General features: G+C 43.3%; 1 long non-coding RNA gene across 1 annotated transcript; it reads right to left on the reverse strand.

Moving 5' to 3' along the window:
* Nucleotides 1-4,373: 4,373 nt before the first annotated feature.
* Nucleotides 4,374-20,633, reverse strand: LOC129387296 (uncharacterized). The gene is made up of 4 exons (XR_011892839.1): nucleotides 20,547-20,633; nucleotides 18,933-18,973; nucleotides 9,177-9,215; nucleotides 4,374-4,463 (listed from the first exon to the last, which is right to left on the reverse strand). It is a non-coding gene; the product is annotated as an uncharacterized lncRNA (long non-coding RNA).
* Between the last annotated feature and the right edge of the window lie 1,709 nt (nucleotides 20,634-22,342).

The following is a 22,342-nucleotide window of genomic DNA, read 5'->3' on the forward strand; positions in this document are numbered from 1 at the left end:
AAATTTACACCCTTTGGGGCGTATCTTGTCCCACAACAATAATCGTCATCCGTGCTGCCCGCGTTTCCTTTCTTTAACGCTGCGAGCGCGGTACTTTCCAGTCACGAACGGCATGCGCCTTATCAGTGTGACGCAGCGCTCTCGACAGGAAAGTAGCGAGCGCCGAGTTTTCAGGAAAGGAAACGCAAGCAAGGCAGATGACGATTATTGTTGTGGGACAAATATACACCCCAAAGGGTGCAACCGTTTTAAGAGTGCGGTGTGAATAAAGTTAATTGAAGAGCAGCACATACGTCCACATTGCCCCAAGTTGGTCAAGCAATTGGTTTAGAACACTGTTCCCTCAGCGTAGCAGCCCGATGCACTACCCATTCGACCATGGACTACCCTGTGACCCAGGCACGTGAGAAAACAGTTAGGTACATAAATACAAATATACAGGATGTTCCAGCAAACACATTCAAAATTTTTTAAAGGTTGCCTTTGGCAGATAGCTCAATTCTAGTTTATGAGCTGATCTACTCGGAGCGACAGACAACACTTGCACAAAAAATCGAAATCCAAAATCGACTAATTAATAAAAAATCACTAATTCATTTTAGCTAATTATCTCATGACCCATAGAGCGAATTCTCAGGACGACGCCAGTTTCGAGATATAAATTCCCGAACTTTGCGGAGAAATGCATTGGCGTTCCAGTTACTTGTGCGCTTCAGTGCATGAAACGACGTTTTGTTAACCAATTCACTGGAACGCCAATGCATTTCTCCGCAAACTTCGTGAATTTATATCTCGAAACTGGCGTCATGTTGAAAATTTCTTCGACACTTTCTGACTGTGACAGTGAAAACACACATTATTTTTTTTTACCATATTGTGCTGAAGTAGCTGAACAGATTTCAATTTTCGAGATATACGAGGTATAAAGTTACTGCCCAGTACAAGTGCAGGTGGACTGCAATGGCCCTTTGAAGCAGGCTGCTGTTAATGCAGACTGAGTGCTGCTATAATTTTAAAGCATGCTTCACTTTAGTCTTTTACTCACTAGCACCTTTTACTTAATCACCCTTTTTGTATGCTTGATGGAGACTGATTCCGTTGACGACTGAAACTGTCAATGTGAAGAACAAGGTGTACAAAATCAGTCCACAAGCAAACGTCAAAATTCAAAACCACCATTTCTAACTCCCCCTCCCCCACAAAAAGATATCTTTAAACAGAAACACCAAATAAGAAGTCATGAGGCCGTGGATACCAGCTTCGCTATGGCTTCTCATTTCCTATCACACTCGATAGGCAGTTGATTTTGAGGAATAAAGAATTAATAATCAGCACGAAATGGTCTTTTTGGCTGCTTTTTAATATAATGAGTCATTGAAAAGTAAATGTTAGCGTTGGATTTGCAGGGAGACAAGTACAGTAGAACCTCGTTTATACGTTCCCGTTATGTACGTTTTCCCGGCTCCAACGTTCGCAATCGAAAAAACCAAAATGACCCAATAGAGTTACGCTCATCTTTTGCCGGTTCATACGTACCCGGAAAACACGATTTTTGGCACCAACGTTCAGTATGTCACCAAACTGCGATCGTAGGATACGTTTTCCAGCCGCTATACTTCCCATGTAAACAAGAAAGTGCGCAAAAGGCGCACGCGATCGAGAGTACTTATATAAACCTGCCCGCCGCGACAGCTTTGCTGCGATACTCGCCCGCCCGTCTCACGTGAACACGTCGGCGCGCGCTGTTTCTCATTTCGGTACCAGCAAATCTTCTCTGGGGTCGTTGCAAGCGGCATTCACAGCAGTCACCGCGTGGTGCCGTCGGAAGCGTAGCGCACACTTTTAATAGGTGATGACCGAAACGCGCCGCCGTTCCCTGCTGCAAACTGCGATCGTATATGTTTTCCAGCTGCTACATCCCATGTGAACAAAAAAAGGCGCGATCAAGAACTGTATATATAGCTGCCCGTCCCAGGTGGAAACGACGGCTCGCAGTTTCTTATTCCGGTACCAGCAAATCTCCGCCCGGCTCTTCGCATGCCGCATTCACAGCTATCACCCCCTAACCTACTGCGATAAGCACCTTCACCTATCCGTTTTACAGGGCGTGATGTATAGTCCCATTGGTAGCGTACTGCACGCGTTTAGTAGGTGATAATCCAAATGCGTCGCCGTTCTCTGCTGTAGACTGCGCGATGTGGGCATCGCACATCGCTTTGGCGGCATCCGGCGTCGCCCAACAACTCGATTTCGTTTTGGTTTCCCGTCGCCCTCTTGAACCAACACTTAATAGGAAAACAACAAAACGCGCCTTGGGGCGCTGAAGCACCACCAGTTAGACGCGCATGGGAGTCTCGTGCCGCAATGATCCGTGCCACGCTTTGCATTACGTAGATGTCAACAATAATCGAGTGTGTCGAATTTTTTGAGTTACTTTGGATGGTACGGTTTCCCTGTTAGTGCGTCTTTTCTTGCGGTTTTTTCGAAAACGCATGAGCGAAATTCTACTGTACTCACATGAAAGATTAAAAGAAGAAAAAAAAAATAATGTTTTCTGCTATGTGAATATGTGTACTTGCTATGTGCCCTTTCTGTACAGCGTAAAAACAGTACAAAATTATAAACAACTTTTCGGACACTTCTTCACCATTTAGAACGTCTAACTGGTGAAAATCACAACACACGAGCAGAAGCAGTGCTTCAGGTGTCACGGGGCCCATTTATATGAGCTTTGTAACAACTTTTATGAAAGGTGCAGAATGCATCAGCATCTGTACGCTTTCAAATAAAAGGTCTTTGAATGCACCTTTCAGTGATAAGCAGCTGCTGCCACACCCTTACGTCCTCACATTATTTTTTTTTGTTCAGAAGTGTGCTCAAGCCTCTTGCTGGTATTCTCATGAGGAACAATTCGTCCCTATATTCTACCGATCGTGCAGAGTAGTATATTGCATTAGTAAGGCTTTGCGATTAGGTGGTGTGACACTGTCACGCTGCCTTGTCTCGGAGGCAATAGTGGCAGTAGAGTGCCAAGTTAGTGCCAGCATGGCTACGTTGCTCTCCACCATCAGGTGGCACCACTGCCATGTCAGTGAGGAGGTCTGTTTTGCATCTGCTGAAGGCACTGTTTCGTCCATCCTGCCTAAAGATGGCCATCATGTCTATAAATGTTCAGGTACGTGTGTGAAATGGAACAGGAATATTAAGAAGCTGAAGGAAAAGGAAGAGTAGGCTTTCTTTCGAACAAAACCGAGGCCTGCTAAAAGCGGAAGATTGAAAATTAAATTATGGGCTTTAACGTCCCGACACTGCACAGTTAGCTACGAGGGATTAATCTTCGCCATTAATCTTTAGACCCTTCCGTGCCTTAGACGAGGTCGGTTTGTCCAGGCATTTCTGGTAAAAACAGCAAAGGATGAGCTTGGCTTGTCAGCAGTACCTTTCATTTTCTAGCAATGCCATGGACGAGCCTAGTTTTGTCTCAGTGCTTAGTAATGCTTTCGATAGATGGCAGCACAAAAGCCATGGGACAGCGCAAGCAGGAGTGAATTTATTCTCCAGAGGTAAAGAAATTTTGGCAACTGGGACCTTAAAAATAATTTGGCTATTTTTGGTTGAAATTCGGGATAATAGCATAGCACGGAAAGGGCAAAAGTGCACTAAAAGCACACTGCATGAGCACTTTTGCATTCTGCCCCTGTTGGAATGTGGCTGGGAGCCGAACTCGAAAACTCATGCTTGGTAGCAGAACGCCATAGCTACTGAGCCGGCATGATGGGTGTACATGCAGAAATATTATCAGGTTGAGATGTTCATGAGGACAGCACTGCCCAGCAAAGAAGCAGGTTTATTTATTTACCCCAGTCAAAAAGTGTTCTGGGGCACCTTTAATGACTGACGGAAAATTTGAATTCTTCTGGCTCCCATTGCTGTACTCCGTCACATTCCAGATGAAGTACGGCCCTGAAATTGATCCTGCAGTTTAGTATGCCGCCACATGTGCCGGTACAGGTGCGTTTTTTGGGCGCAAGCGTATGGGCACTCCTGACACTTGTATGGCTTTTCACCTGTATGGACGCGAATATGTTTTACCAGATCCGTTCTGTTTGCGGTGACATAAGAGCACTCGTTACATGCAAAGGGCTTGTCACCAGTGTGGTTTTTGATGTGGTACAACATGGAACTCCTGCTAGCTGATCTATACGGGCAGATGGCACACTGGTACGGTTTTTCTCCACTGTGTCTGCGCATGTGATTTGAAAGTGTTGCCACTTGTGCAAACCTAGCCAAGCAGATGGTGCACTCAAAGGGCCTCTCTCCAGTATGAGTCAGCAGGTGTTGTCTCAAAGTTGGTGAACTCCTTGCGACATAGGGGCAAAGGTTGCAGTAGTGCCCTATTTTCTTGCTTGAAGCTCCGTCTTCAGTGATGTAAGTTTCCAAGCTTGTAGAGGACCCAGCTGTGCCTGGAAATAGCAAGAGGTTTCCACTGTATCAACGCTGCATCAACAGTGACAAGGCACACTCCTTGTCAAAAGTATACGAGCTACCTTGCCTGCCACTGCCAGATTATCTAGAAGCTGTGTAGGGGAGTTTCTGTGGTATGCTATAAGCTCCAATGTCCTGGTGATTGAGAAGAATTCTTGCACTCGCCACCCAGAGCTCTGGAGTGTCAATAGCATCACAGCAACCACACCACGCAGCAAAACAAGATGTATGGCGAAGGCGCAGAGCAGCCTGTACATTTTTGACAAAGACTGCACTTCTGCACTATGCAAAAGGCATGCATGATAAAGAGTGTTCAATGCATAAAAGCTGATTCATTGTGCAAGCAGTGACACTGTTGTGCTGTGTGTATTCTGTTGTGATTCTATACACCTCAATCTTACACGGAGAAATGTGCAGATGTTTGCACAAGCTAATTAAAAGGGACTCGGTGAACGAATAACTGAAAGAAAGTTACACTGGCAATGTCATCAATAAGCATTGGCATCTCTTTTTATAAGCATACTTAATACCAGTGAAAATTGCTCACAACTGCTAAGGTTTGACCAGAAGTTCCCCAAAACAGTTGCAAGCATATGAAGCACAGCTAAAGGTAATTCAAAAGAAAAAGATGGGCTGGATCTGTATGAAACAAATAGGAAAAGAGGCAGAAATGGATGAAAATTTTAAATGCATCAATGAACAATGAATGTAGAAGGCAGTTCAACTGAAGACAGTGGTAAACATTACTGCATCTGAGACATGCTTCAAAATGACAAGCAACAGCATGACACAGTACGAAGAAGAAAAAAAGGATACTCAAGAGCAGCAGTGAATATGAACCATTATACTAATGCAAGTATGCAATGCCACTTTCCAGTGGTTAATAACATGAACAGTAGTGAAAAGTGGTTTGAAATGTTTAGAAGTGTGCGAATAATAATTATTAAGACCAAATCGAATGTGCCAGAAGGCTATTCAATACTTTTCAGATAGTTTCCAAATAGTGGACTGCCATATTTTCCCAAACATAAAACAATATTCACACTGTAATTTATTCACTACATTGGCAAGTTTGTGTCCCCTCAGTGTGTGCTATAAAGCATCATTTATTAAAAGCACCAATTGAGCATAGAGACGACAAGCCATTTATTTGCATATTGGCAAGTGCAGGTGGCAGCAGTCTTGCTGGAAAAGTCTGGCTTTCTGAGCAATCTAGCATGTTCTACTATGTAACTTCTTGTGTTTCATGTCCACTCTGACCACTTGAATGGAAGTTACCACAATTACGCTACAATTTCATGCTCGATTGTGCACTCTTTACAATTTGAAGTATTCGAAAACTATTTTGCATATATTCATACCTATGAATAGTGACCATTCGATTTAAAGAACCCATTCGGATAGGGCAATATTTGAGTTGTTATTTGAAGGTTTTCGCACAACCATAGAAAAGTGCTTTCATGATGGCTCACTTCAGTATTGACGGTACCACTAAGACTGGTGCGAGCATTTACAATGTACTGCTTTCACAGCAGTTCTGAAGAAGGATGCTTCGACTCACTCACTGGAATGCACCACAAGTTTTAAGATGTAATAACCATTGAGGCTGGCATTCAACGAGCTGTTTCTACTCAACGACTTTTAGCTGCTTATAATAGGAATTCATTCTGTAGGACGTTCCATAGTGCATGTTGCGAGCAGATGCATTCATCTGCAAGTTGTTTGTGTATGCAAGAAGCATACATGCGATTCTTTGCAAGGTCATTACAGACGTACTACACTGGAGAACCCCGGAATCAAAAGGAGAGATAATATGTGCTATGTTTTGTTCCAAAGATGCACCAATTCATTTCAACAGAAAAGCAAGCTGCTCCTGCTATATTATGCAAGAACCTCGCTGGTTTGAACAATTGTTACAGGCATTTGAAAACACGTTGGAAACAATGATGTGAAAAAACATCATAATAGAAGATAACACACACACATACAGCAAATTGTTTCCTTTGCAGCGCTGTTCATCTAATATTTTACCAACTGCTCTTGGCTTCAGCATTCATGTAAGCAAAACTCGTGCAGTCGTACCCTCTAAAAATAAAGGTTTAAAGAGTTCGCTAACAATACAGGCTCACTAACATTTTTTCGTCCTGGATTTCTTGCTTTTTAAGGTAGCTATTGGTACCTAAAATACTTGTCAGTTACCTTCATGCCATTACTGGTTACCTTCATACCATAATCATTGACAGTGCCACAGATAATTTCGTTTAATATATGCGCCAAGTGAATCATGGCTTCGGACATGAAAAATCTACTGTTCATGCCACTGAAGACAGAGGTAATGGACACAGCATACAACAAAAAAAACTCCAGAACGCGCCACTCAGCTTCTTCCGATGGTTGAAGGTGATACAACTACTCTACTGCCAAAAACTGCCAAATTGGCTCAAATTTTTAGTCTTTAAAGCGTTTCTTCTGAGAAACCTGCATGAATTTTCTATGTACCTTCGTGCTACGTTCTAGGTGAATGCCAGTTTTTCTCCTTTCATAAGATCGTTCCACGCAATTGTGCCCTTCTTTCAAAAATGCACAGTGAGTTGCCCTCCCCTCGTGTCCTGTCAAGTGCTGAGTGGAGTGAGCTTTTGGGAGCGCAGCTGCAGTGTCTATGCATACGCATCAGTAGTGTCTGGTACCAGGAGAGTGGCACGTAAGGTTTCTCGGTGCCGTGAATAGCACGCCTGAAGCCACGCTGTGCTTGTAAGCTTGTTTCGAACTGGTCGCATTAAAAGGTTGCAAGTACTTTTTGTGCTTTTGAAGAGCTAAGGCTTTATGGCGTAATTACTGGTTCAGCAGTGTTTCAATAAAGAAATAAAAACGAGAAATTATTTCTGTCAGACTCCTTCAACAAAATTTAAAGAACAGCACATCTTAATTAATAGCGGGTTACAAGCAATCCCTCAGTCTGGTGGAAACATTTCAACAAGGGTAATTGTCCTTGTCGGGGCAAAGAAAACCAGCCTCTTGTTTAAGCATTGGCTTTTGGCTGAGGCTTCGCTTATCTGCCCGCTGCTTATCAAGTCTCAATCTTCTTGCGACCCCTTTGTCCTGTTTGGAATACGACAGTATACCACACATATTTATGACGACTGCCTGAAATTATTAAAATAGGGGACCCGGGACAAAGTGACCATTTCTGCTGACCAAGCTTCGCGCCAGTGGCGCACATCAAAATGTGCGTGACAATCACTAATGCAATTATTACCCTACAATATTTTACTAATTAACCTTTGAATTGTCATCTCTATGGGGCACCTTGATATATGTGATTCTGCAAGAGCGCATTCCCACACATCAAGTTTGACCTGCACAAGAAGGCAGATGTTAATGTGAATAAAGCGTGAGTGCATGACTTCTTCTTTACAGCATGCCTGCTGTTCACAAGCCCACCCTCGGCAATGATGCCATGAGCGGGCAGTTGGCCGTCTTGTGCAAGGCATCCCAATAGTCTAGAAAAGCCTTCTTCCAGTATTTTGCATACCCTCTGTTGCAGAATTGCACGACACAAAGCGCAGTGTCCTTGCTAGAAATCTCTGTGCCCAGCACCAGTTTCGAGACTTGGGCACTCAAAAATTTGCTGCAAGAGGCACTGTTGTTTCAGTTGACACATTTCTGTACGGCATTTCTCAGCAATGTGGAAACATACTGTTAGTTAATAATTGCATTGGTGATTGTTGTGCATATTTCGACATCCACCATTGCCGTGAAACTTGGTCATCAATAATTGTTTTGTTTTTGGTCTCCTATCAATAATCCAAGATGATAATCTTGGAAATGTGGGGTGGATAATCTTAGAAATTCTGCATTTTATACATGAAAGGCTAACAAGCACCAAGAACGGAAAACAGGAAAGCACTGGGAACAGCTGATAAAGATTGATAGGCAGCCATTTGGAACATAACCATAACCTTTCAATATCAGTGTCAAAGCACCATGGGATTATTTACAACATCCTAGAATTATATGTAGAAAAGTTCGCTGCAAATGGACAGCTATCACTTTTAAAGGCATGACAATGCATTTATGACTTATCATTCTTTTCCGTTAAATTAAGATCCTAGACCTTGAAACCGTACGAAAAATACTGGAAAGTGTCATATCGGCCTAAATTATTTACTTGAACGGCTTTCTACAACCCACTGTCTGTTTCATTTCCCAGTAGGTGCATGTGCCGAGACATCGTGACACAGAAAGCGGTCCCACGCAGAAGCCAGACACCGCAACGTTTTCGCACTTGCTCCAGCTGCCTAGGTGGCCTATTATGCTGCTACATTGAGCTATGCGATGAGTATGGCATGTCTTGGGAAGTGAACTAGATATTGATTCACAGAAAGCTATTATATTAAATTGCTTAGTGCGCCCTGAAGCTTGCCAGTATATATATGAATTGGTTTCGAGATCCTGGACCTTCACATAACACAAAAGATGAAAAGTCCAAAATGTTTTGTCAGTACTCCTTTTATGATTATCCGAAAAATACAATGCTTATCAACATGACAAGACTGTTAAGGCCACCCTGCCTACACCTTGACTCTGTTCGTCCTAGTGTCAGTGACAGCATGCATGAATACAAAAGCATCACCAAGAAAGATCTATTCAGTCATGCAACAGTAGCAAATTTGCAGCACAAGAAAGCAGACCGCCTTGCTGAAGCAGTAATGTGCTGTGGTTGTCTTATCCTGCAAACAAACAAAGAAGGCAGAATCAGTGTTCACAGCCACTCTTTCCTTAACGTGCATGTAATACAGAAAATTAAATTGGGGTGTTCAACGTACTGAAACTGTACACTGTGTTATCAGGGACACGTATAGCAGAGGGCCCTGGATTAATTCTGACCACCTGAGGTTTTTCTTACTTGTGCCTAAATCTAAGTGCACGATAATTTTTGCATTTTGTCCCCTGTGAAATGCTCCCGCTGTGAGTGGGAATCAAGCCTGTGACTTTGTGCTGAGCAGCAGAATGGCATAGAATGCCACTGTGGTGGGTTAACGTACACTGTCATGAAAATTTGGCCTTGCTGATAGACATACAAGATATTTCTAGCGTAAGTACATGGGACCGAAGAAGAAAACACAAGAAAGCACACTAAGCAACAAAACAGATGTTTGGCCTTTACTGTTTTTAGTAGTGCTCCGTCTTGTTTTTCCTCTTCCCCATGTTCTTGCGAAACAAACATTTAGTAAGGGTTCACATTACATGGAGAACATTACGCCACTTTCGATTATGTGCCCATGGCGAAACTAAAAAGGAGTTTAACTTGAGCTTTATTAGTAAATTGCACTCTTGCAACAACAAAACAGCTGCTCTTACCGAGAGAGGAGCCGTGGTAAATTAATAGAGACTCCAAAATGCAGAGAGCACCGAAAGATGGGTGGCGAGGTTGCCGGGACATTGCAGATTTTCGCAAAGAATGCACAGGTCTACTCAATTGTAAATCAGCAAAAAAGGACGAGACTGGTGTCTAAATTTACCAGACTTAATTTGGCAAATATTGAGAACATTTTCTGTGCCAAACTGGCCAAGACGCTGGAACATAACTTGAAATCAATGATGCCACACTGATGTACCGACGGCGAGGTTTCGGTACAAAAGTCAAGGAAGGGGACGTTTGGCCTTTATTGTGTTTAGTGATAATAAACTTTTTCTGCTAAATGAATAAGAACTAATCAGCTGTCATGGGATATGCTATGACAGCCACACATTTTAATATCTTACACCCGTGCCACGTGGGCACAGAATATGACATCAACTTGCTAATGCCTTAAATTTTAATGCCATTTGCATGATTGCACATGGACAAACCTAATACTATTTGCTTTAATGTCATTCGTTATCTAATGTGCTCACCAGAACTCATTTGACTGAGAAATGCGTGCCCTCGACTCTATATAGCTTGCCCACTGCAGTACAACTGAAGTATATGAAACAGTTTTGCTACCATGTAATCAATAATTTATATATAACTTTCAACTACAATGCTCCTGCAAGGAGTTGTACTTGGTGAACTTCCTCACATCAGCATTGGAACGGCTTCGACAAACCAAGCGAAATTTCCCTTTTTGGTTACAGATTTGCCGTGGAATGGCCAAAGTTACTGTGGTCGGTTGCAGCATTGTAAAAGACGGCAACAAACTCAAGCTCAGTGCACCCCCCCCCCCCCAATAGCATGCCTGCTACTATAATTCACTGTTCATGAAGGCACAAAGTAAACTTGTAAGTGGATATTTCTTTTTTTATTCAGTACTTTAGATTGCTTACTTCAGAATACGCTGTTACCGGCATCACTGCATCAAATGTCACTAAATTTGGATGTGTGGCAGCTCTGCTGAGAAAAATGTCATTAGGCCAAACTAGACGCAGTAAGCGTAAAATAAGACAAATTCAGCCTGGTACTTGCAAACAAATATGCAGGCTTAGAACAGAGAGATGATGATGACATAGAGCTAATGAATGAAACTATAACTAGGCTGGCTTCAGAGACAGCAACTGAAGTGGAAGGCAAGGCACCGAAGCAATCAGTAGGCGAGCTCTCCCAAGTAACAAAGTACCTAATAAAGAAACAACAGATAATGAAAGTGACCAACTCAAGAGATCAGACAGAATTCGCGGAACTGTCAAAACCGGTCAACAAGGCGAAAATAAGTGATATTCGAAACTAGAACGTGAGAAAGACTGAAGAAGCCGTAAAAAATGGACGCAGACGGAAATCAGTGAGAAATAAACTTGGCATAGGACAAACCAAGACGTATGCACTGAAAGATAAGCAGGGTAACATCATCAGCAATCTTGAAGATATAGTAATAGAAGCGGAAGGATTCTATACTGACCTGTACAATACCCAGAGGAGTCAGGATACCTCCATTAGAAACAGTAATGAACAAGGTACAGAGGCTCCTTCAATAGTTTGCAATGAAGTTAGAAGGGTCTTAGAAGACATGAAACGAATAAAAGCAGCCGGAGAAGATGGAATAACAGTCAATTTATTTGAAGATGGAGGAGACATAATGCTTGAAAAGCTTGCAGCCCTTTATACGAAATGTCTCACGACTTCAAGGGTCCCAGAGAACTGGAGGAATGCCAACATTATACTAATTCACAAAAAGGAAGACATTAAAGGACTGAAAAATTATAGGCCCATTAGCTTACTTCCAGCACAGTATAAAATATTCACCAAGACAATTTCCAATAGAAAAAGAGCAACACTTGACTTCAGCCAACCAGGGAAACAGGCTGGCTTCAGAAGGGATACTGTACAATGGATCACATCCATGCAATCAATCAGGTAATTGAGAAATCTCTAGAGTACAATCAGCCTCTCTATATGGCTTCCATAGATTATGAAAAGGCATTTGATTCAGTAGAGGCAGTAATAGAGGAAGCACGTAATCAAGGAGTAGAGGACGCCTACATAAATATTTTGGAAAATATCTACAAAGCTTCCATAGCTACCTTAATTCTCCACAAGAAAAGTAGAAAGATACCTATAAAGAAAGGGGTCAGACAAGGAGAGACAATCTCTTCAATGCTATTCACTGCAAGCTTGGAAGAAGTATTCAAGCTACTAAATTGGGACGGCTTAAGAGCAAGAATCAACAGCAAATATCTCAGCAACCTTCGGTTTGCAGATGACATTGTCCTGTTCAGCAACACTGGGGACGAGTTACAACATATGACTGAGGACTTTAACAGAGAGAGTGTATGAGCGGGGTTGAAGATTAATGTGCAGAAGACAAAGTTAATGTTCAATAGCCGGGCAAGAGAACAAGAGTTCAGGATCACCAGTCAGCCTCAGAGTACACAAAGGAATACGTTTACGTATGACAATTACACACAGGGGGCCCTGATCATGAGAAGGACTATTATAGAAGAATAAAAATGGGTTGCAGCGCATCCGGCAGACTTGATCAAATCTTGACTGGAAGCTTACCATTATCACTAAAACGAAAGGTGTACAATCATTGCATTCTACTGGTGTTAACATATGGGGGAGAACATTGGAGACTGACAAAGAAGCTTGAGAACAAGTTAAGGACTGCGCAAGGAGTGATAGAACGAAGAATGCTAGACAGAACTTTAAGAGACAGAAAGAGAGCGGTTTGGATCAGAGAGCAAACGGGTATAGACGATATTCTAATAGACATTAAGAGAAAAAATATAACGCTGGGCAGGTCATGTAATGCGCAGACTAGATAACCGTTGAACCATTAGGGTGACATAATGGGTACCAAGAGAAGGGAAGCGCAGTAGAGGATGGCAGAAGGCTTGGTGGGATGATGAAATTAGTGAATTCACAGGCGCAAGTTGGCGCAGGACAGGGGTAAGTGGAAATCGCAGGAAGAGGCTCTCATCCTGCAGTGAACCTAAAATAGGCTGATGACGATGATCATGAGGGAGCTTAAGGCATTAACGAATTAATGTCATTTTTCGTGCCCTTATGGACAGGTATTAGTGTCACAGGTGAGCTGGGTTCGTCTGCATGATTATGTAAAAATTCTCATGAAGAGCTCAGCGCGACAATACTTTCAATTTACTTGAAATTCTTAATTTCTAGTCGACTACAGTTATTATTTCTTTATACTGCTGTTAACCTTCAATTTTGCAATGAATGGTTGAAACTTGCATAAATAAGCACTTAAAATATTGTTTACATTGTTTATTATAAATGATTATGCAGTAAAGAAATTGGGCCATTCTTGGTTAGGATGTGGGATAATAGTGTGGCATGGAAGGGGCTAAAACCAACATAAGTGTAAGGTACTTGTACATCACACATTTTAATTATAGATAAGTGGGAAGAATTTAAAAAAAATTGTTTTTACTATCAATTTCACGAAAACAAAAGTCAGGAATTAAAATGTAGTGTGATATAATGTAAACAAGTGTTATGCACCACTGCGTGTTGTCTCTCTCTTCGTCCTGTGTGTTCTTTGTGGTAACTTCCCAAATCATGGTTCACCAAGTGGCCTACACCCATACTCTTCTAAGTTATGCATCATACTGCTGATCATATTGTATGCATTGGCTTTCGAATGATACATTTTAATCAAGAATCAAATGGACAGCACAATGCAATGGGGACTACTGGAGGGGCTAGCAAAGTACATCACACACACGAGCAATATAGACCCTAGCAGAAATGCATTATAAAGTAAGGGTTCACCGTCATGGCCATATTCACAGGGGATGCAAAGGGCACTTGCTCCCCAGACTGTCATAGAGGGGCAAAGTAAGCCACCACAGTAGACACTGTGGCAGATAGTTTGTGGGTGTAGACACAACTCCATAGCATTTCGATTGCAAATGCAGACAGTTCCCTTGCCAATCAGTGCACGTTAAAATCTTTGCTAAACACAACATTTTGTCTGCAAGGAATCCAGGTCACTGGCACTGCAGCCATTTTCCCATGTGGCATCCCAAAGCACCTACTACGTAGGGATGCCTCTGGGTTGTGGACATACACCCCTTTCCAGGCACATGGCAGGGAGTATGCATGTACCTATATGCCGGGAAGCACCCTACGACAGCTCTTGTCTGCTCCAGCAGCCACGGCAGATGCTTTACAACAAGGCAGTCCGCGGTTAGACAAGGAATGCCCAGAGACCCTACATAGAAATCTCTGCAGGCCCCCTTTCGAGATGTGAACTCCTACAAGTGGCCAAGCACTAGGCCGGGGGACTTATCTACTACTTAAAACAAGAAAATGGTGAGTTTCCGGTGGCATCGCAGTTCAAACCCAGCACCTCTCGCATACGAGGCAGGTGCTTTACCACTAAGCCACCGCATGCTTTAAATAAAATGCTCGATAAGTGCAGTTACTATTACTGAAAGCTGGGCTAGTTGATCACTGGCATTACGAAACATGGTTGCAGCACTAAGGAAGGTGAAAACATAAACATGAAATGCAGAGGATGGGAAACTGTCTTGTGCACTTCAGGTTTTCATTGGTGCGCCACCATGGTATACAATAGAATGAACCAGTTGTGAGTCTGGGTAACACAATAAAGGCACCAACGAAAATATAGTTACTTTTTTCAATCGTTTAGAAAGACAAAAGCTGGCCACAAGAATTGTTAGTGAGTATTAACAGAGGCAAGCAAAAGGACAAGTAAGAAGTTATTGTTTTGGAAATATCTGGAGGAGTTCAGCTCTCTGTACGTTTTCTAAAGAGTTACGCAATGGAGACGCAGAACATGTTACTGAGGTATTTGTGTTGCAGTGGGCGTGGTTTCCATTAATACCTGCCACAAGAGATTCTTCACCTGTAGTGAAGATTTAGCAGTGTCTTCAATAAGTTGTGCAGAGGCAAAATTAAGCAATGCTAGATGATGCTGAGACATTCAAGAGCTGCGAGCATCTACACTGTTAACCACAGGGTCAGTCTCAGCAAGCGTAACAAATATAAACTGTTGCTTGGTCAGCTTTCCCTTACTCGTTCTATTTCACAACACAAGCCATGTTTCTAGTCGCAGTATTGTGGCGCATGGTTTTCAAGTGATGGACAGTGTAATATTTACTGCTGTAATAATACATCTGCCCAGGCAAATAAATGTCCTTAAGTAAATGAAAGCATGCAGCAGTGTTTTCTGTTGTATTAGACAAGTAAAGCAACTGTTGAAAAGTAAAAACACACGAGCACTTCTACATGAAAGCTGCTATCATTCGGGCATGTCACACTCGAATGCTAATGTGCGACACCTTTGAACAGGAACATTACGTTTTTGCACACAGTAAACTGCGAAAAAAAAAGAAATGCTTATTGCATGCTTTAAAACGTATGCTGTTTACATAGACTGAACACTCTTTCTGATGGCTCCAACCTTTCACACTGAGTGAAACAGCTGCACAATATACTACTTAATGTGGTGTGGAGCAATGCATCTACAAAACACTGTTAACCAAAAGGGCAAAGTAGGTAACTATTAGGCAGAGCTATCAGACTACAAGTAAGATAGCAGCCAAACAATCTTCACCAAGTGCTCGAGAAGAGAGAGAGAGAAATAGAAGAGAGGAAAGGCAAAGAGGTTAATGACACACACGTCCGGTTTGCTACCCTGTACTGGGGGTAGGGGTACGGGGACGGAGAGAGAGCACAGTTTCACAGACATCTGAAGGTCTGCACCGAGTCTACACACAGTTGCCAAGTCCTGTTGGTTTGAGGTGTTTCAACAACACTTTCGCGGCTTGCTGTGCCATCAACGCGTACGGCCATGGTTCAAGGATTTTCATTTCCAAAAATGGTCTAGAGTCCAGCTGGTTCAATGGCGTCCAGAGAGCTTCATGCTCAACGTCGTACTGGGGACAGAGCCATAGGATGTGTTCAATCATTTCTATGGTTCCACAGGAGTCGCACATGGGCATATCCCCGTTCCAATCCAGAATGAGTACACTTTCATAAATGCTACCCCGAGCCAGAGGCGGCACATCGTCATCATCAGCCTGGTTACGCCCACTACAGGGCAAAGGCCTCTCCCATACTTTTCCAACTACCCCGGTCATGTACTAATTGTGGACATGTTGTCCCTGCAAACATCTTAATCTCATCCGCCCACCTAACTTTCTGCCGCCCCCTGCTACGCTTCCCTTCCCTTGGAATCCAGTCTGTAACCCTTAATGACCATCGGTTATCTTCCTTCCTCATTACATGTCCGGCCCATGCCTATTTCTTTTTCTTGATTTTAACTAAGATGTCATTAACTAGCGTTTGTTCCCTTACCCAGTCCGCTCTTTTCTACGTTACACCCATCATAATTCTTTCCATAGCTTGTTGCATCGTCCTCAATTTAAGTAGAACCCTTTTCGTAAGCCTCCAGGTTTCTGCCCCGTACGCGAGTACTGGTAAGACACAGCTGTTATACACTTTTCTCTTGAGGGATAATGGCAACCTGCTGTTCATGATCTGATAATGCCTGCCAAACGTACCCCAGCCCATTCTTATTCTTCTGATTATTTCAGTCTCATGATCCGGATCCGCGGTCACTACCTGCCCTAAGTATATGTATTCCCTACCACTTCCGGTGCCTCGCTACCTATCGTAAACTGCTGTTCTCTTCAGAGAGTGTTAAACATTACTTTAATTTTCTGCAGATTAATTTCTTGACCCACCCTTCTGCTTTGCCTCTCCAGGTCATTGAGCATGCATTGCAATTGGTCCACTGAGTTACTAAGCAAGGCAATATCATCAGCGAATCGCAAGTTACTAAGGTATTCTGCATCAACTTTTATTCCCAATTCTTCCCAATCCAGGTCTCTGAATACCTCCTGTAAACATGCTGTGAATAGCATTGGAGATCATATCTTCCTGCCTGACGCCTTTCTTTATTGGGATTTTGTTGCTTTCTTTATGGAGGACTATGGTGGCTGTGGAGGCGCTATATATATCTTTCAGTATTTTTACATACGGCTCGTCTACACCCTGATTCCGTAATGCCTCCATGACTGCTGAGGTTTCGACAGAATCGAACGCATTCTCGTAATCAATGAAAGCTATATATAAGGGCTGGTTGTATTCAGCATATTTCTCTATCACCTGATTGATAGTGTGAATATGGTCTATTGTTGAGTAGCCTTTACGGAATCCTGCCTGGTCCTTTGGTTGACAGAAGTCTAAGGTGTTCCTGATTTTAGTTGCGATTACCTTAGTAAATAGTTTGTAGGCAACTGACAGTAAGCTGATCGGTCTAGAATTTTTCAAGTCTTTGGTGTCCCCTTTCTTATAGATTAGGATTATGTTAGCGTCCTTCCAAGATTCCGGTATGCTAGAGGTCTTGAGGCATTGTGTATAGAGGGTGGCCAGTTTTTCTAGAACAATCTGCCCACCATTCTTCAACAAATCTGCTGTTACCTGATCCTCCCCAGCTGCCTTCCCCCTTTGCATAGCTCACAAGGCTTTCTTTACTTCTTCCGGCGTTACATGTGGGATTTCAAATTCCTTTAGGCTATTCTCTCTTCCATTATCGTCGTGGGTGCCACTGGTACTGTACAAATCTCTATAGAATTCCTTAGCCACTTGAACTATCTCATCCATATTAGTAATGATATTGCCAGCTTTGTCTCTTAATGCATATATCTGATTCTTGCCTATTCCTAGTTTCTTCTTCACTGCTTTTAGGCTTCCTCCGTTCCTGAGAGCATGTTCAATTCTATCCATATTATACTTCCTTATGTCAGCTGTCTTCACTAGTTGATTAACTTAGAAAGTTCTGCCAGTTCTATTCCAGCTGTAGGGTTAGAGGCTTTCATACATTGGCATTTCTTGATTAGATCTTTTGTCTCCTGTGATAGCTTACTGGCATCCTGTCTAACGGAGTTACCACCGGCTTCTATTGCGCACTTCTTAATGATGCTCATAAGATTGCCGTTCATATCTTCAACACTAAGGTCCTTTTCCCAAATTAAAGCCGAATACCTGTTCTGTAGCTTGATCCGGAATTCCTCTATTTTCCTTCTTTCCGCTAACTCATTGGTTGGCTTCTTATGTACCAGTTTCTTCCATTCCCTCCTCAAATCTAGGCTAATTCGAGTTCTTACCGTCCTATGGTCACTGCAGCGCACCTTGCCGAGCACGTCCACATCTTGTATGAGCCAGGGTTAGCGCAGAGTATAAAGTATATTTAATTTCTAGTCTCGCCATTCGAGCTCCTCCACGTCCACTTTCGGCTATCCCGCTTGCGGACGAAGGTATTCATTATTCGCATATTATTCTGTTCTGCAAACTCTACTAATAACTCTCCCCTGCTATTCCTAGAGCCTATGCCATATTCCCCCACTGACTTGTCTCCTGCCTGCTTCTTGGCTACCCTGACATTGAAGCTGCCTATCAGTACAGTGTATTTTGTTTTGACTTTACCCATCGCCAATTGCACGTCTTCATAGAAGCTTTCGACTTCCTGGTCATCATGACTGAATGCAGGGGCGTAGACCTGTACGACGTTCAATTTTTACCTCTTATTAAGTTTCACAACAAGACCTGCCACCCTCTCGTTGATGTTATAGACTTCCTGTACGTTACCAGCTATATCCTTATTAATCAGGAATCCGGCTCCTAGTTCTCGTCTCTCCGCAAAGCCCTGGTAGCACAGGACGTGCCTGCTTTTTAGCAGTGTATATGCTTCTTTCGGCCTCCAAACTTCACTGAGCCCTATTATATCCCATTTACTGCCCTCTAATTCCTCCAATAGCACTGCTAGATTCACCTCACTAGATAACGTTCTAGTGTTAAACGTTGCCAGGTTCAGATTCTAATGGCGGCCTGTCCGGCACAATACTGTCTAAATTAGTGCTCGAGAAAGTGCGCACGTGCGCAGTACGAGTGGCGAGATTGGTCGATTGTCCATGCAGCGCTTGAAGCGGCTATGGAAAGTAACATTTCAGATATTGGTTTACAGAATACAACGTACCATTCTAGAAGTAAGATTGAAGATTTGGTAAAAAATGCAGACTGAAAGAAAAAGGTGCAAAAGTTAGCAGTGAGCATTTAGAAGAATGATAATTCACTAAAACCATTTAACAGAGAGATATATAGAAAATTACGCTTAGAAATGGTCGAAGCTTTAGGTTTCAATGCATGGGAGCACAAAAGCAAGCTGCACTTCAGCAACGGAATTCTCATCGGAAGAAGCCTGTGCGGCGAGTTGGAGATGGCAATGTGGAGAAGTGCATATGGTTACAAGGCAAAGAATGAAGACAAAACAATTGGTTTCTCTGCAGCATTTGTAATGGTGCGATGGTCTCGGTTAAAGGCCAACCACAACAACATTTCACTTTGGCCAAATTGGTTACAAGACAACTGTATTCCAACTTAAATATTTATCATCAGATAAGGAACCAACTTATCTAACCTTGGTCAGAATGAAACCTAAATGCAATTCATTTGGCACTCAGCACAAGCAAATTTTACCTCTGATTTTGGAGCCATTATAAATCGATCTATAAGGTTTATCACTTGAAATTTCTCGAGGCAACAAGCATCACTCCTTAACCAAAACTCAAACTTGGTTTACCATGGCCTGTATCCTGTCGTCATTTTGTATGTATTGAGTGACTAAAGCCTTCGTTCATTCACATTATTGGTTCATTCTACTATAGCCCACATTCAAGGTATAGCTGTGACTGTATTCAGATTCTATAAGAGCTTAATGCTTGGATAAGAGCTGCATGCTTGCATCAGATAGTGCATGCTGATGTTGGGCTGTACTTGTGCAATAGCAGTCTTCAGCATTGTGCGACTGTTAGTTTCTTTTTGTGACATTATGTATACATATCAGTGTAGCAGGTTTATGTTGTAAACTAGGACACAGTGCAAAGCAAGTCACTCTTTGATCAAGCATGCCTCACGGATGCAAGCAATCACATAGGAGTGGCATCAATCACATAGGAGTGGCACCTCAGGACGGTGAGCACAGAAAGCTTCACTGCTGAATCTGTCATTTGAAGCTGCTTGGCAAAGGTCACATCTGGCATTTAAGGGTTTCTACAAACCCAGACCTCCAGCTGCTGGGGAAACTCAACCGCCTGAATGGTGTCTGACCACAGGCACCTTATTTCTCTGTGTCACAAATGACAATTGGTTATAGACTGTTTTTACACAATAAAGAACGGATTTGGCGACATTTAGGAAAGTGGTCAAGTCCAGGTTGCTCTGGTCTGCGGGTAAGGCGAACATGTAAGGATGCCAATAATCTGGAAACCACCCGTGTAGAAGCATCTCCCGCTGATTAAGCACGTGCATGTGGAAACAAGTTTGGCAGATTCTTTGTTGAAAAGGGAAGCTTCCAGTGACAGATTGGCTCCACCAGAGTTTAGCAATATCACTAAAATAGTTCTTTTTGGGCCAAACTATGCCTACAGCATATGCATTGCATAGTTTGCTCAGTTGTCATGAACTGGTCACACGAGGCACTTTCTTTCGCGATCGAGAAACTGCTTTTGAGCAAGCTACGGAAGGCAACCGATCGCAATCGTGAAATTGGTTCGATCACGATCGAAAATGCTCTGCGTAAGTGGGGTATTACCGGGGTGTAACGCTGGCATTTCCTGAAGGTACGGTGTGCACAGAAATGCGAGGAACACAGCAATGCGAGGGACGCAGCAAGTCGCTGGGATGTGTTGATGGGTTCCGCTTGACACTTTCACGGGAGCGCACGCTACCGACGGCGACAATCGTTGAAGAACGGTGTTGCGGCCGTGAAATATTTTTGCTACAATTCGAGTAACGCCGTGCGCGAATCACCGCGCGAACACTCATATCGAATGAAACGGATGGAGCGAATCGGAAGATTCTGTCCACTCCAAGGCACCTAATGGCACAATACATACGTATATATATATAAAAGAAGCATACGGACCACACAACACTGCACTTGCAAACCAATATCACAGCGGACAACAACGAACATATCTCGTTGCTTGGATCACCACACCACACCGGCCACTCGTTCAGTAGGTGCGTCGCTCAGAAAAAAAAAAACGGGCTCCTTTGACTACGCTTCCTTGTGATCAAAGTTGGCGCTGAGATGACATTTCGTTCTCGGTCTGATTTGCCAAATACAATTTCCTTGGGAGCGGGTCAAAATCTGTCACGGAAGTAGCGCGTGGAGTAAAATACGGACAAAAACACACAAGCGTTCAGCCGGCCGCCAAACAAATTCATAAAAAAAAAAAAACTTTTGTGGCGCGGTGGCGCCACCTTTGACTGTCAGAGCAAAACTGAAATTATGCGCGGTATTCTTAAATGTGCTTTCCCTTCTATCCTTTTGAACTTCCCCTAGAGAAACTGTTGGCTACACCATTTCAGCCCAGTGTTGCATAAATGTGCAACATTTCATTTGTTACTCTTTTTGCGCCATTCCTACTCAAGGCTAATTTGCGCATTTGGTCACGTCGAGTTGTACAAGTTCTGCCACGACTGCGGCGGAGCCTGTTCTTGGGCCCAGGCTGCAGCATCGGCACGGCATAGACAAGCTCGTTCCCGGTTCTGCTCGCGGCGCTGCTGATCGAAGGATGCATCCTCCTAAGGAGTAAGTATGACGCACGGTTAACCAGTTTCGGAGTAGGAGAGAAACTACTGCGTTCCAGCTCGGCTGCGACGGAGAGCAACGACGTCACTACTTGCGCAGCCAATCGCGAACCTCTCTTTTGCTTTCTTTTGCGCATTCGTACGGGGTTACGCCGGAGGAGTTTCGGGCGTACAGGCGACAGAATGACGGACGGTCGAACCGGCTAGCCATATACAGCTTCGCTGTAAATCATCGTGATCGAGATAGTGCCTTACCTGCCGCGCCTCGGCCGAAGTAACACGTTGCTTGTGGTGTTAGTTGCAAACAAGGTGTGATAGGTGTTGTCTTAGCGTAGGTAAAGTGCATGGATGGTTCTTTCTTTTTTGCCACAGAACCTGTCACCACAAAAGCGAATTGACAACGTCAGTGCAAATGTTCAAAGGTGCATTTTGTTTCGTCCCAGCCGCCATGTCTTTCTCTAATGAGCAGAAGGTAAAAATGATCCTTGCCTTGGGAGCTGCAAATGACAACAGGAGGAAGGCCGCAAATACGCATCAGTCATGGAAGTGCGGCGGTATACCAAACGCGTCGACTATCACAGAAATGATGAAAACCTGAGACATACCGGCAGCTTCAAGAAACAACGGCGTAGGACTTCATTGAGTCCTAGCCCATGCACGGATGTTCTAGCATTTATGGCCTCAAACCCGCATGCTAGCGTGTGGGACGTGGCCGCCCAGGTGCTAATTTCCAAGTCATCAGTTTGGAGGACTCGAAACGACGTCCTTTCACCCGTACGACCTTAACCAGCA

Source organism: Dermacentor andersoni, chromosome 2, assembly GCF_023375885.2.
Source record: "Dermacentor andersoni chromosome 2, qqDerAnde1_hic_scaffold, whole genome shotgun sequence".
NCBI lineage: Eukaryota > Metazoa > Arthropoda > Arachnida > Ixodida > Ixodidae > Dermacentor > Dermacentor andersoni.